General features: G+C 36.2%; 1 pseudogene across 1 annotated transcript; it reads left to right on the top strand.

Annotated features, from left to right (window-relative positions):
- Window positions 1-6,580: 6,580 nt before the first annotated feature.
- On the top strand, window positions 6,581-11,706 carry LOC104608451 ((-)-germacrene D synthase-like; annotated as a pseudogene). Its single transcript, XR_016077669.1, has 9 exons — window positions 6,581-6,585; window positions 6,690-6,927; window positions 7,028-7,304; window positions 7,988-7,996; window positions 9,094-9,471; window positions 9,543-9,761; window positions 10,142-10,280; window positions 10,425-10,673; window positions 11,416-11,706. The product of XR_016077669.1 is annotated as a (-)-germacrene D synthase-like (transcript).
- Window positions 11,707-15,082: the final 3,376 nt, after the last annotated feature.

Raw genomic sequence — 15,082 nt, 5'->3', positions numbered from 1 at the left:
ACCTGAAGGTTTTACTAATGGTTTCACTTAGGTTCATGGTCTCACTAGTCACTTAGTTAGCCCTGTGGGCTTCACCCGTTTTTTATTTTATTTTTGAATATCTTCTTAAGGGCTACACAACCAGGGGGAGCCCATCCCCCAACCCAGGTGCAGGAAAGGGTGCCCGGGTCCCACTTAGGTTCATGGTCACAGGGGCTCCACCTGCATTTTTAATTTTTAATATCTTCTGAAGCACTATACAATCGGGGGAGCCCATCCCCCAACCCAGGTGTGCTGGAGAGGGCGACAACTTCGGGAGATGTTCTTAATGTACGCTCGAGATGTGCATGTGGGGCATTTTTGGGGGCATAGATGTGATCTCCTGTTATAACCAGGAGATTTTATCAACCAGCTTGTGGGCTCTGTTAGTCATCCTGTATGTGATGTGTTGGCTTTACTTGTTTCACAAGTGAATTCCTTTTTTTTTGGATACTGCTTTTGGAAAACTCTGGTTCACTTTTGCTTGTGTTTGGCAACATTACTTTTATGCATTGACATATGACAGACCAATGCATATTTACATAGATAATAAGATGTAAAAGTACATCGATAAAAAAAAAAAAGTAAATTTGCATTAAAGTGGGCTTTTGATAAAAAAAAAAAAAAAAAAACATAATCCATTACAGCTAACCCAATTTTGTAATTTATATCAACCGTTTTGCATTCACACTTAATTGCATCGTTTCCAAACGTAGCCGGAGTAGCATTGACTCCAATAGACAATAACAAACAATAAATCAAATGCATGCAACTTTGTACTGGTAAAATTGTTACTGGTTCAGTGAGATTACTTCATCCTAAATGTGAACTATAACAAAAGGTAAGCTAAAGTTTACCCATACCTTGGTTTACAGTGCAATTTAATTTGCATTGGTGCAAAAGAATGAGAGTGCAAATGAGTTCAGAGGAGATTCTGATTTATTTTTGTTTCAAATTTAATTTTGTTTTATTTGTTTGCATTTCAAATGAAGTAAAGAAAAAATTGAAGCAAAGTAAAACCTAAAACAACTATGAATCAGAATATGCATTATTCTCATTTGCACTCTCATTAATTTCTTAGTGCAAACGAATACGCACTGCAAACAAACAGAGCCCAAGGATTACAATGTTAAAATTCAACAATATATCAAATAATTTATACTTGTCCATGGATGCTTCTGTGAGTCCTTGTTAAGTCCTGCAAAGTCAAACTCCTAGACCTATGCTTGATTCTGATATCCATGTCTGTGTCTATGCAACAATGTTGATTCCGAGATTGACCTCGTATTCTCACTCAATATATAGTGAATAATCATAAAGGATTGATTGAAAAGACATGAGAGAATGGGAAAAAACGGAAAAATGTAGCAGTTTTAGATAATCATCTTAAAATAAGTTAAAAAATTGCAATCTAAGTCTTTGTTCAACCAAGTTTTTAATGTATGAAATTCAAAAAACCCTAGACGGCTAATTCAACACCTCTCTATTCTTGAATGTAACCTCCTGCTAGTTGTCTTCTCGAGGTCTATATTATTCTTCAAAATATAGTCATAACTTTGCTTCAACCGTCCCATGATTGACATACTGGAGCTTTGCTGACTACAGGTCTTGAATTACATACAGCACACCAGATATAACGAGCACATACTAAAAACCAATGGATTTCCTTGAGTTGGAGCATTTAGAGAGAGGCACAAAATGATTAACAGATGAAAGGAACTACTGGTAAGTACGTACGTTCCTTATTTCTTGGGAAGTTCCACTGTGACAGTTTTGCAATTGGGAGAACTCTTGAGTAAATAGCTTATGGCTTTGTATGACAAGTTTATATCGGTTTGTCCATACCGTCGTCTCAACCTCAAATGTTTCAACTTACAAAATGGAGAAGGCTCAAGTTCTAATTTAGGCACAGTTGAGAGAAGCTTGACATAAAAAGCATGGAAACAAACAAATATCAGTCTGATGAGGAAAATTTGAAACTTGATATGACTTATTGTGTTCTCATTAAGTATGACTGTATGATGGAGGAGATATAAATGTGTGTTCTCAATTTATCTCTAAATACATAATCTCTACCAGGGTTCAAAAACAAAATCTCTACCAAGCTATAAAATGGGGCATGGCAGAAAACAAAATCTCTACCAGGGTTCAAAAACTCAATTTGGTTTAATTTGCATTTGTCACTCTACTTGTAGCGCTAATAAACTCCTTATACAATCTCTAATTGAAATACAAATTAGTGAAATTTTTATGAGAATCACTTTCAGAGACAAACTATTAGATAGATTCTCATGAAGGTAATTAAAAGAGAACGTCAGTTGACAGTTGCTCTACTTACTGCCAAGACTAATAACAAACTATGTATAATGTGACATCCTTGAGGATTTCGATAGATAATGTGACATCCTTGGCAGTTTGAAACCCTCTAAGCATTCCCATTAGTTGTTTGGCCCTTGTTGTGTCATTCTTCCAACATAAAAACCATTCGATATACACTTTATCTAAAGAAGAAGGGTTTCCCAGAGATACGTGAACAGGCATTCTGAATCTAATCTTCAAGGATGTGAGCTGTGGTGCAGAAATATGGAAGTTGCCCTGTAGCGTTCTATAAACTCATTTTCATTGACAAGTCTTTAAGCTGAGGTGAAGAAAGAAATACTACAATCATTTTGGGGCATAAATATGCACTCTTGTAATATCAAAATTTCCAGTACCGGACAGCCGGAGAAGTCTTCTTCCTGTTAAATTTCAACATCACGAAGACTCAGTTTTTTGAGTCTTGAGAAGCTCATTGCTGCACTCAATTTGAATTTAGAATAGTAGTTTGAAATCAGTATAAGACTCCTTAGTGATGCACCTTCGAGGAATAACCGTGGAATTTTAAACTCCTTACGAGGGCTGTCTATCTTGAAAAATCGGCCAAAATCAACCTCAACCTCTTTCACATTTCTTTTGTAAAAGTACTGTTATAAAAGTGCTCTAATTTTGGGGGTTTGTTTTTTAGAGGCTACTAGGGTGTCTATGATCGCCCGTTTTCTAAGGGCTTTGTTTGGGGGTTGGGTTTTAAGTGGTGTTTTGTCTTCTTTGGGTTCTTGGCCTAACCTGGGAGGTTTTTTAGGGCCGTAGTTTCTTTGTTTGTCCAGGTTGTGTACGTGGGGAACTTACCTCATCCTTTTGATGTATACAACTTGTATACCTTTTTTCTTTAATATACTTTACCTTTTTCAAGAAAAAGTACTTTGCTTTCATAAAAGTATTTTTCATAAAATTACTTTTATAAAAGTGCTTTTATGCTAGTGGTTAGCTAGCTAGCATTGAGCTTCTTTAAAGGCAAGATGGGGCATGATTATTTTTCATGCTACAGGCAACCTCAATTTTTGTGCTATGGGTTGATTTTTCATCCTGAAAAGAATGAAGCCGATGGCAAGAATTTTGTAACCAAACACTTTAATGTTATTCATTCTTGCCCAAAATGAGGCCTTGAGCAATGAACTAAACATGGCCTAATCCTTTTAATATAATTTCTAAAATAGGTTGATTTTTTTAAAAATATATCTAATAAGGGCAAAAACACTATCCATCTTCTTCCTCCGGCTCTTTTCTATCTTGCTTCTACCCCAGCCCCATGAACCTTAATGACCACCATCCACCAGTGTTGTTGTCGCTACTCCGCCCACCTCTGGCAATGCCAATCCAACGAAGAAGAAGGTTGAAATCTACTAGGATCTCACCAGAGCCAAGTTAGTCGCCTCTAGCCCCGAACCCCAATCTGGGTTCTACGTCGCCATCGTCGTTGACGGTGTGATGACTCTTCTGATTCTCAGAGGGAAGCATACAACATAACCAAAACAGGGAAGCCCAACTAGGTGTTGTCAGTGGTTGTAACGTGAGTGGCGACGAACCCAACCTCTGTTTCAGTGTCGATTGGAAAAGGGTATTGCACATTAAGCGATTGAAGTGGAAGTTCAGGGGAAATGAGAGGATTGAAGTGTGTCCTGGAACGTGTATACTAGTTGATATATATATATATATATATATATTGAATCATATGCCATATTTCAACTGTTTATTTTGTATCTTTCTGTGGGCGCACATAGCAGGCCCAAGATGGTGCCATGTGGCAAGACTAGGAAGCAATCCTGGCCGTCCGCTGCTAACCAACTCTAGGTGAACTCAAGTATAAATAAGTGGCATTACTCCCTAGGTAAGCTATCTTGGCTTTTACTGTTCTAAGCTCCCTAGCTCTCTGGTGACCTCGTTTGAGCTATCTCTTTTCAGGCATTGTTCAATCCTTTGTTACACACTTATTAATTTGACTGTTGGAATCTCCACCCCTAGGATAACACCTGGTGCCTTTGAAATGTTCCCTTGGTCACAGGTCGGACATTGAAGCCCTCAGATCCATCAACCCTCGGACTCAACTAACCCTCATTTATGGAAGTGTAATTACATTGTTACCCTCGGCCCATCCTTGGCAGCAACATATCTAATATATGTCTGTGTGTCATGTATGTCTTATGTTTATGTATGACAAAGTGTTTTGGGCTAAAGTTTACTCAAGAAGAATTAGATAATTCCTTTGGAACCCATATTAATTTGCCAAAGCTGCATTTATTTGTAATATACATCTTAACTAGCTATAATTTTTGCACCCGGTTCTGTATTGCATCCATTTGTTTGTAATTATGATTTACACTCTTATCCGATGCAAAATTTGCATTTTTTTGTTCATTTGCATCTATTAGCAGTGGAAATTTTGCATGTAAAAAATCAATGCAAAATTTGCACTATTTGCTTCTACCTTAATTCTCTATATAAAGTGGGGACCACATCAATTTGCTTCCCACCTTTCTTCCCCCCCAATTAAATAACCTGCCCCTCTCTTTAGTATAAATTGGACTATTGAAGACCACATCATTTTACTTTCATCTTTCGTATATTTTAATGAGTTATTTGAGCTTCTACTTTTATCAGTCCAATCAGAAAGCTTGCTCCTTTTACTATTCCAATGGTGGGTGGTTTTTTTACTTGAATGACAGATTTTGGGGTGGAGATAGGTTTTAAGATTCTACAACTTGTATGGGTACAGGTAGGGTACGTACGGTATTAGGGCAAACTTTATCCTCCCCGACCTGCATATTGTTGGAAAGCATATAAACTTTATGTACTAGGTGTTGATTTTAATAATAATTTGAATTTTATGTGAAGGATACTTGATAGTTTATATGTTTTTTTAAGTGTTTTAATCAAATAATTAATTGGGGAATTTTGCTGTTTGATTATGTTATTTTACTTTTTTTGCTTATATAACAATAAATAATAGTAAATTAGATGTGGGTTTTAAACCTAACCTGCCCTACCCATGAATGTTGGGAGGGTAGGGTCGGGGAAGGTTTTGCATTTTCATGTATGGTGAAAGTTTGGATTCTCAAAATCCAATCCGCTTTGAATTTTGGGACGGGTATAGATTGAGAGGTTTAGGAAGGTGGATAAGGTTTAGAATTTGCAAAACCCTCCCTTAACCCATTATTGGCATCCCTAGGCCAGGTTATGGCTTAACCTCTATAATGAGTTGACTTCACTTCGTTTGAGAGGGTTGTTTTAGTGGTGGATAACAATCATCATTCAAGCTATCAGGTAGCATTTATAGCCTTCTATTAATCAGTGTGATCACTCATCGTGATTCTTTGATTCTTTCAAACCTAATGTGCAAGAGTCTGAGGCCCAATAAAAATACATCTACCTTTTGAGGACAATGACTGTTTTATTTTCCAAGACAAAACATTCACATTGACCAATACCCCTACCACCATTTTCATGTATTGCGATTTAAGTTATTCTTAGGCCATGTTTGGGAGTGTTTAAAAATAAGTGTTTAATTGGGTCATTAAGCACTTATTGGTATTTAGGAAATAAGCCTGAAATAAGTGATTATTTTAAAAATAAGGACTTATTTTTTAAGTCCAAAATGTTAGTTTTTTTGAAGTGCTTATACAATAAGAACTTATTCAACTTTTTTCTTTCAAAATTATCCTTAGTTGAATTGTTAAAATACCACTTATAAAATTATCCCTAGCCAGTTGATTTTTTTTAAAAGTACTTATATGAAAGCACTTTTATAAAAATATGTTTATGAAAACACTTTTACAAAAGCACTTTTATGAAAGTACATTTTTATAAAGTGCTTTCATAAGGATACTTTCTTAAAAGTGTTTTTGTAAAAGTGTTTTCAAAGGGAATATTTTGAAAATTTGAAAGAAAATGAAGGACAAAATAGTCACAAATACTTATTAGAGAAAAAACTACCAAACACCCAATACAAAATAAGTGCTTAATTTTTAAAATAAAGCTCAGTTTGGAAGAAGTACAAACTAATATGTACAGTACAAATACATATAAAATATAAGGTTTTGTACTCTACAAATTTGTATTTGTACTCCTTTGAAACTGAGCCTAAGCACTTGGATACCAAATGCAAATAAATACTTATTTTTAACTTAAGCACTTCCAAACATGGTCTTAATCTTGTAGTTACTAACAACACGGGCCTATAAATGAATACATGGGGTAGTGCACAGTTAAAACTTAAAACGGTTGTGAATCCCATGTATTTTATTACCAGCTTAGAGATTGTTATCATTGGCTGCACAGTTCCACTGCACGCTGAACAGCTACTGCGTTCAGCCTATCCTTTCTCCGTATAAATATCTTGCCATAGATGCTGAAACTTCATACCACCATTCATCCAAAGCAAATCCCTTAGAGATCAACATGCTTCATCAAGCTTCAACATGTCCACCTACCCTGTGTTCTTCTGAAATTAAAAGACCAGAGGTGGTTCGTCACTCTGCTGATTTTCAACCTAGCATTTGGGGTGATCGCTTCATTACACACACTTGTGATAACATGGTTATTACTTCTCTTTCTTTCTCTCTCTTTCATACATAAATCTATGGTTCTGGCTAGGGAATTTTAATTCTTATTGTTTTTGCACTTTTTTTCTATACAGACACTTGATGCTTACAATAAGAAAGTTGAAGAGCTAAAAGGAGTGAGGAGCATGCTATTGTTACTGACTTCTGCTAATAGACCATACGAAATATTGAACTCGATTGACACCCTCCATCGCCTTGGACTGGCATATCACTTCGAAAAAGAGATAGATGAGATCCTACAACATATGTCTAATGCCCAAGTTTGTTATTTCAATCAAGGAGTTGATGATCTCCATGCTGTTGCTCTTTTGTTTCGATTACTCAGACAACATGGCTATCAAATTCCATGTGGTAATTATGACCTTGCCTTTTTTGATCAGGCTTCTGTTTCGTTTTTAGGTTTATTAATGCATATTTGACCACATAATCATGGTATATATAAGCCAATGTTGAATGAAATATTAGTGATGTAATAGGTAGGGCCAAGGTTTAAAGTATCGATACGATAAGCATTTCGGCCGTATCGTATCGATACTTAGAAATGGCTGAAACATTTTTTTTTTCAAATTTTGGTTTTTTGGGAAGTTTAAAACATATTTTTTATTATTAAAAAAATTGGGGGTTCGAAACAAACGTTTCGAACCGTATTTTTTTTAAAAGATATGATACAATATGCTCGATACGGGGCATATCGTATCGATACTTTGAACCATGGGTAGGGCTGCATTTGGGGCTGTCAACGGGTCGGTTCTTTATCTGTCTTGAACCAAATCATACCCAGACCCGATTGTTTTATTAAATATATAATTTTTATCATATATGTTTGAAATGGTAAACATGGTAGATAATAAATAACATAATATTAATTAAAAATGTTTAATTTATTAACATATACATTTAATGTTAATGAAATAGAAAGTTATATTCCTTTATAGACCATTTTATCAATAATATATATGAGGGAAAATCTATGATATCAGAAGAGCTTTGACCAATCAAAGCATTCCGTAAATTTATGTGATTATATTTTTCAGGTGATTTATGTGATTATGTTTTCTTTTCCTCTATCTAGGGGTGGATTCGAGTCGAGCCGAGCCGAATAGTGCTAGGCTCGAGACTATTCTACAAGGTTCGAGCTTGGCTTGAGTCAAAAGTTTATAAGCTCGAGCTCGGCTCGGCTTGGTTCATTTTATATTTTATAAAAATATTTAGAAAAAATATTTTATAAAAATAAAAATCATATATAAAATTTTTTTATGTTATATTTAAATATTAAGAATTATAATATTTTTATTATATATATATTATTTTATAGAATTTTATTATATATATATATTCGAGCCGGCTCGCGAGCCTCACGAGCCGAGCTCGTGAAAAGCTCGGCTCGCTGCCACCCCTACCTCCATCAAACACTCATTTCTAGGGGTAAATATGGGCGGGCCCAACCTGACCAAGCCTGCATTTTTGCACATGTTGGCTTGGGCCCAAAATCCTAGACTTTTCTATTCATACATATACATCATATATCCATCATGTTGGACATGCATACATACACATGTTGATACATTTATACATCATATATCCATCATATATCCATCATATATTCATACATATACATACATATACATCATAACAGTTGGCAAGTCTTTTCTGAAAGATCTGACATCCAAAAGACGTAGTGAGCTTTTACATAAGGATCTTGAAAGCCCACCGACCGTTTGGTTGGGGGGTAAATCTTTCCGCGCAAAGATGAGACAAAAAATGTTGAAAAACTTCAATTGGAACTTCTCAAAAATAACTTAAAATGAACTTCCTGTGTCATTTCGGGGTAGAGTCTTTGGGCAGCTAGATCTTCCCCAAACAAAGTGGGAAAAGATGAAAACGTGGGCTGTCGGACTTCTAAACAGTTGACAATCCGCGCGGAAAGATGCACCAAACGGGTTCTTAACTTGAGCCTGGGCCACACCTGAGTATATCAATTTTCAATTCTGAGTTGGAGTATGGGCCGGAAAGATTGGGATTGACCTCGTGCCTGTTATGGGCTCAATCCTTAAGCCCCATTAGCCCTGGGGTTGACTTAAAAGCTAGCCCAATCCACCCGACTTGCATCCCTACTTATTTCTTGTTTCCACTGGTCAAGTGGATGTATCCAATAAATTCCAAGACGAACATGGAAAATTCAAAGATAGCTTGACTAGAGACATACAAGGAATGCTGAGTTTGTATGAAGCTGCACATCTTGGGGTAGATGGAGAAGAAGTTCTAGATGAATCCCTAGCTTTTACCACTGCTCACCTTAAGCTTGTGACTACCACTGCAAATTCCCCCATTGTAAAACAAGTGATGCATGCTCTAGAGCAGCCCTTCCACAAGGGCATGATTAGGTTAGAGGCACGGCATTACATCTCTATCTACGAAGAAAAGATGAAACACATAATGAAGTTTTGCTAAAGCTCGCAAAGCTGGATTTCAACCGGTTACAGTCATTACATCTCAAGGAGCTAAGCCAAGTATCAAGGTGAGTTTATTTCACTATTCCACCCTCCACTCCCTCAAGGTAAGCTTCAGCAAATCCATGCTCGTTTATAGGTGGTGGAAAGATTTAGACTTTGCATCAAAGTTACCATATGCTAGAGACAGAGTAGTAGAATGCTATTTTTTGATGATTGGAGTGTATCCAGAACCTCAGTTCTCTTTTGGTCCGATGATCCTAACCAAAGTAATAGCCATGATTTCAGTCATTGATGATACTTATGATGCATATGGCACATTGGAAGAACTCCAGCTCTTTACAGATGCTATCGAAAGGTTTGATACCAACACATCTCTAAGGGTTCATTTCATCATTCACAGTTCGAATTGGAATCGGAATCATCGGAACTGAAATCAGAATTAGTTGGAATGGATTCTCATTCCCAGGAGAGGAGGAGGAAATGGCCATTCCCTCAAATGGGGAATGCCATTCTATCAGGAACAAGAACAGAACGGATAATTCCGATTTCAATTCCAGACCCCTATTCCCAAAAACCAAACACGCCCTAATATCTATTGACCACTGTTTGAAATTTTAAGTAACAAGTTGAATTTAATTTCAAGTGAATACATATTGGATGGATTTGTAAATTGTTAGTGCAGAGTTTCTATTCTCTTCCCTTCTGATCATTTAATATATAAGTTCATGTATTTAGGTGGGATATTGGTGAAATTGATCAGCTACCAGAATACATGAAAGTGGTATATCTTGCACTCTTAGGTGTTTACAATGAAATTGAGGAACAGATGAAAAAGGAAGGAAGATCATATTGTGTCTTTTATACAAAAGAAGAAGTAAGTCATACATGGGCTCTACCTCTGTGATTAGTTTCATGCATCTTGAGATTAGGGATGGAAGAAGTTAAGGATGTGGTTAGCTTATTTCAAAAGTTCACTGCTGCTTAAAGGTATATAACTTCAATTTTGATCTTTTCACAGATGAAAAATTTGGTTAGAGCCTATTTTGTTGAAGCCAAATGGTTCTCTAAGGGGCACATTCCCACATTTGAAGAGTATATGGAGAACGCCATAGTTGGCGCTACTCATTCTATTCTGGCAGTTACATCTTTCGTCGGAATGGGAGAAATTGCAACAAAAGAGGCCATGGAGTGGATGTCGAACATGCCCAATATTGTTAAGAGTTCATGCATAATCAGTCGTATTATGGATGATATCGTGACTAACGAGGTATGTATTAGAGAATAAAACTTATTTAGGGGTCTCATCTAACAGCTTAAGCTTTTAGGTTGAACAATTCTTTGGTATGCTATTAGTGTCAATTTAATCAAATGGTTTAGTGTTGGATCCTTGTTACCCCATTACAAGTAGATAAATTTCAACACAAGGTATGAATGGGCCAGTGTTTATCCACACTTCAAGCTTGATAGGCTTTTTCATAATGGGGCATCTTAGAAAATAAAACCTATACAGAGACCTCACCTAATAACTTCACCTTGTAGCTTAAGCTTTTAGGTTGTATGGTTCCTTGATAGTATGATTTATTTGAAACATCGATCTTAGCATATTTGGCATACTATAGACTTATTAAATTAATGCAAATCTACAAGTAAAGTGAATTAAGTGTCCCTTTGATTGATAAACAAAATCAGAATTGGAAATTAGAATCATAATCGCAATCCCTCAAAATCGGAATTGATATGGTCTATTCCCATATTCTATTTGATTCAGATAGGAATTGGAATCAGCTGGAATGGGATTTCATTTTCAAGGGGGAGGGAATGATCATTCCCTCAAATGGGAGAATGCCATTCCACTAGGAATGGAAATATGGTTTTGATTCTGCTCAACCAAATAGTTGGAATCAGAATGACTCATATTTTTAACTCCAACTCCAAACACGTATTATATTCCTGCAAACCAAACAGGCCAGCCATATCACTTCTAACAATAGTGGTTTTTATTTCTGAAGTTCGAGCAACAGAGAGGGCATGTTTGTTCTGGCTCTGAATGCTACATGAAGCAATATGGTATGTCAAGACAAGAGGTAACCGAAGAATTCCATAAAAAAATCACAGATGGGTGGAAGGACATGAACAAGGAGTGCCTCAGACGGGTGATAGATGTGGTCTACAAGCATGAAGATGGATACACCAATGCCCACAAAGTGTTGAAAGATCACATTATATCTTTGATAGTTGATCCCATACCAATTTAGACTTGTTCTATTTATCTATCTATCTATCTATCTATCTATATATATATATATAAGCCACTAGCTATATTATGCATCACCATATTTACCTGTTCTCATGTCCAGGTTATTAGTTAAATAAGAATAACTTTCAGGGTTCGACCATGATACTTTGAAAGATATTATTGTAATTATGTTGTTCATAAAAGTTGTAATGGTATTTTTAGATGAAACGGAGGGTACACTCATGTGCACCGCACATGCCCTTTCCAATTGTGTAAATATTGATCAGATCTGCGCCCCCTGCGGGATGCCTTACAAGTGCCCCACAGCAACTCTCACCTGTGTATTGAGAGCATATTCCCATGATAAGTACAGGAGATGTTCTCTACAAGTGCTCCACAGCACCTCTTATATGTGTATTGAGAGGATCTCCTCGTGATATATACGGGAGATGTTTTCAATACATGGCGAGATGTGCATGTGGGGCGCCAATGTGACCTATTGTGATGCCAGCATATCATCTCAAAGAAAAAGTCCAACCCCTTTATTTTCACACAGCCTAGTGTGTTTGAGGCTATTCATGGAACAAGAGATCATTTCAAACAGTACCAAGGCCTCGTTGGCTTTTTGGTAAGTTATTTATCCATGTTCTTTTATTTTCCATGTAAATAAGACAATGACCATTTTAACCATAAAAATTCATTATTATAAGGGGTATTTTTGTCTTATCCGAGTATTGACAACTTTCCCTTAAGGTGGGAAAGTTATTTATCGACATAGGAGGTAAGTGATACCTAGGAAAATAAACTTTCCCTGGTCCCCACATAAATCTGAAAAAAGAACATGGGATTCTTTTCCTTTTGTCTTGTAATTTTTATGTGTGATCTATCTAATATATTCAAATTATTTGCTTGATCCTATGAATTGTTATTAGTGATTTTATTTCCATAATTTTGTGTTTCATTATTGTTGATTTCATGAATTTATATTTTTGAGAAAAAATTATCATAAGTCATAACTCATGATAAACAAATACTTATTTTTCTACTAGATTTTAAGGGATAGGAAGGTTAGGTTGGGTCCAACCCGAAGTTGACATTGGGTTGGGTCGGATTAAATTAGGGTTGAAGGAATTAGTTAGGATTGGATAGATCGGATTGGGTTAGGATTAGAGTTGGGGGCTTAGAACATAGAATTAAGTCAGGGTTGGCCTCAACCTCACTTAACCTGACCCGACTTGCAGCCCTATAATCAATATAGCAATTAGACAATAAACATCCAGCGTAACCTTTGTAAATTGTAATAATTATGAGGTATCTATATTCTGCTCGAATAACCCAAAAGCCTGACCCGAATAACACGAAAGCATCTTTTAGGCCTAGTGTCCCCAACCTGTGTAAATGATTGGGTTGGGTTCATCCGGGTTTGGAGGTTTGGGTTTCCTCTCATAGAATTTTCTTCACACTCACCTCATAGCACTTAAACTGTGCATTGGAAACATCAGAATGCTACATGCTGTGAGGTGGGTGTGATCATGTATTATGAGGAAATCCGGACTCCTGGGTTTGGGTTTGGGTTGAACCTCCCCTATTTGTACCCCTAAAGAGTATATTTAGGCCCAAGCATGATTTCTAAGATGACTCCGGAATCCGGATCTTCTCCCAACATCATGTATGAGATGCATGTGTGGATAGTCACATAGATCATATTGAAACGTGTTGGAATGGTTATTTAGGGAGGATTTCCCAACTCCTCTGAAGCATGGACCTTAGTTGATTAGGGTATAGGGCACCCAAGCAATTAAAGTGGCAGCCGACTGCCATTAATCGTTGGGACAGGTTTCCAACAAACACCTTTTTATCTTAAGTCAGAAGAAAAAGAGGGCATGGTTCTTCTAGTACCCATTGTCTTTGTATAGAATTGAAGGAAGTGTATTCATCGTATTGAGAGTTTTGACTACAACTTGTCATTGCCACGTCAGAAATTGCTTGAAGAATTACCCCCTCCTTCCAATTCGTGGAAGATTTTCCTCTCTTCTACCTGAGAATTTGAGGAAGACTGATTCCTCCACTGGGTTTTTGAGGAACCATGCATCCATCTTACCAGAGGTGATTTCTTATTAGAATAATTTTTTTTTTTCAAATGTCTGAACTTTTTTGTTTTCTGTAAACTATATAAAGCCTTGTTTGTATTGTGGGAAATGAAATGGTAGATACCCTGATCGAATAAATGCTACTTCAATATCTCAATTCCATTACCATCCTCATCTTCTTCTTCATGCGGCATTCAATGAGGGTCGTTGAGCCTCTTCTCCACACAAATCAAGATGCTCTCTCTCTTTCTCTTTCTGTGATAAGAAAGCCTTTCGATTTCGATTTCGATTGCCTGGACACCTGTTGGACATTCACCTGACACCACTGGTTTGATCAAGAAAATGGTTCTACATTTGGCAGTGGGCTACCATTACCATATGAACTGCCACTCAGAAGCAACAGCAAAACCAGTACGTAGCAGCAGCTGCTTCTAACGGTGTTTGATATTTATAATACTGAGAACTTGCAAGAATTTCTCACGAAATAAATAAATATTTAATGAGGCTATGATGAAGGTGGCAGACAAACAAAATGGTTCAGTTTAATTTGTTTCCGCTGCAAATAGAGTGCATGTAAATTCTGATTTGCTTTTACTTTGGATTTCACCTTGTCTGAAGTAAAATAGAAAGTAAGATAAGAGGATAGGAGGCAAAGTGTTGTATTCTTATTTGTTGCAAGGAATAAGATAGGAGGCAAAATGCTGTATTCTTTATATGAGAGAGAATTGAGGTAAGAGAAAAAGGTACAAATTTTGCAGCAGGTAATAAATACAATTTACAGTCACAAGCAAATGGCTAAAGCTAAACGGGATGCAAAATTTTTATCGGATTCATATTTACATTCAAAACGAAGGAAGCCTTAAATTAAGGATTCTGGTCATGGCAACAGGGCAGGTTTGGGCGTACTCCCCATCCCCGACCCTAATCTTTGCCAGGGCAGGTTTGGTGGATATAGGTTTCTTGTTGGGCATTCGAACCCCTTAAACTTTTTAATTATTTTTTTTGGAAAATATATTTTTTAAATATAAACACTATTTTAAATATATTTTGATATATAATATAAATAAATATTTAATATATAATAGGAATAAGAAAAACCATAAACAAGAATGGAAAAATTGCTATACCTTTAAGCTCAGTTTGGAAGGAGTATAAAGACAAATATATAGAGTACAAAATCTTATATTTTTTATGTATTTGTATTGTATATATATATATATATATATTTATATTTATACTCCTTCAAAACTAAACTGAGCCTTAAGTTTAAAACTGTCATGAGCATCGGATTATGTTCATCATTCTCATTGTATAAAAAAAAATTCTACAATCAAAATAATTTTGTATTTC

Source organism: Nelumbo nucifera, chromosome 6 (genome assembly GCF_055504915.1).
Source record: "Nelumbo nucifera cultivar China Antique chromosome 6, China Antique-T2T, whole genome shotgun sequence".
NCBI lineage: Eukaryota > Viridiplantae > Streptophyta > Magnoliopsida > Proteales > Nelumbonaceae > Nelumbo > Nelumbo nucifera.
This window is presented reverse-complemented; position numbering and strand designations above follow the sequence as displayed.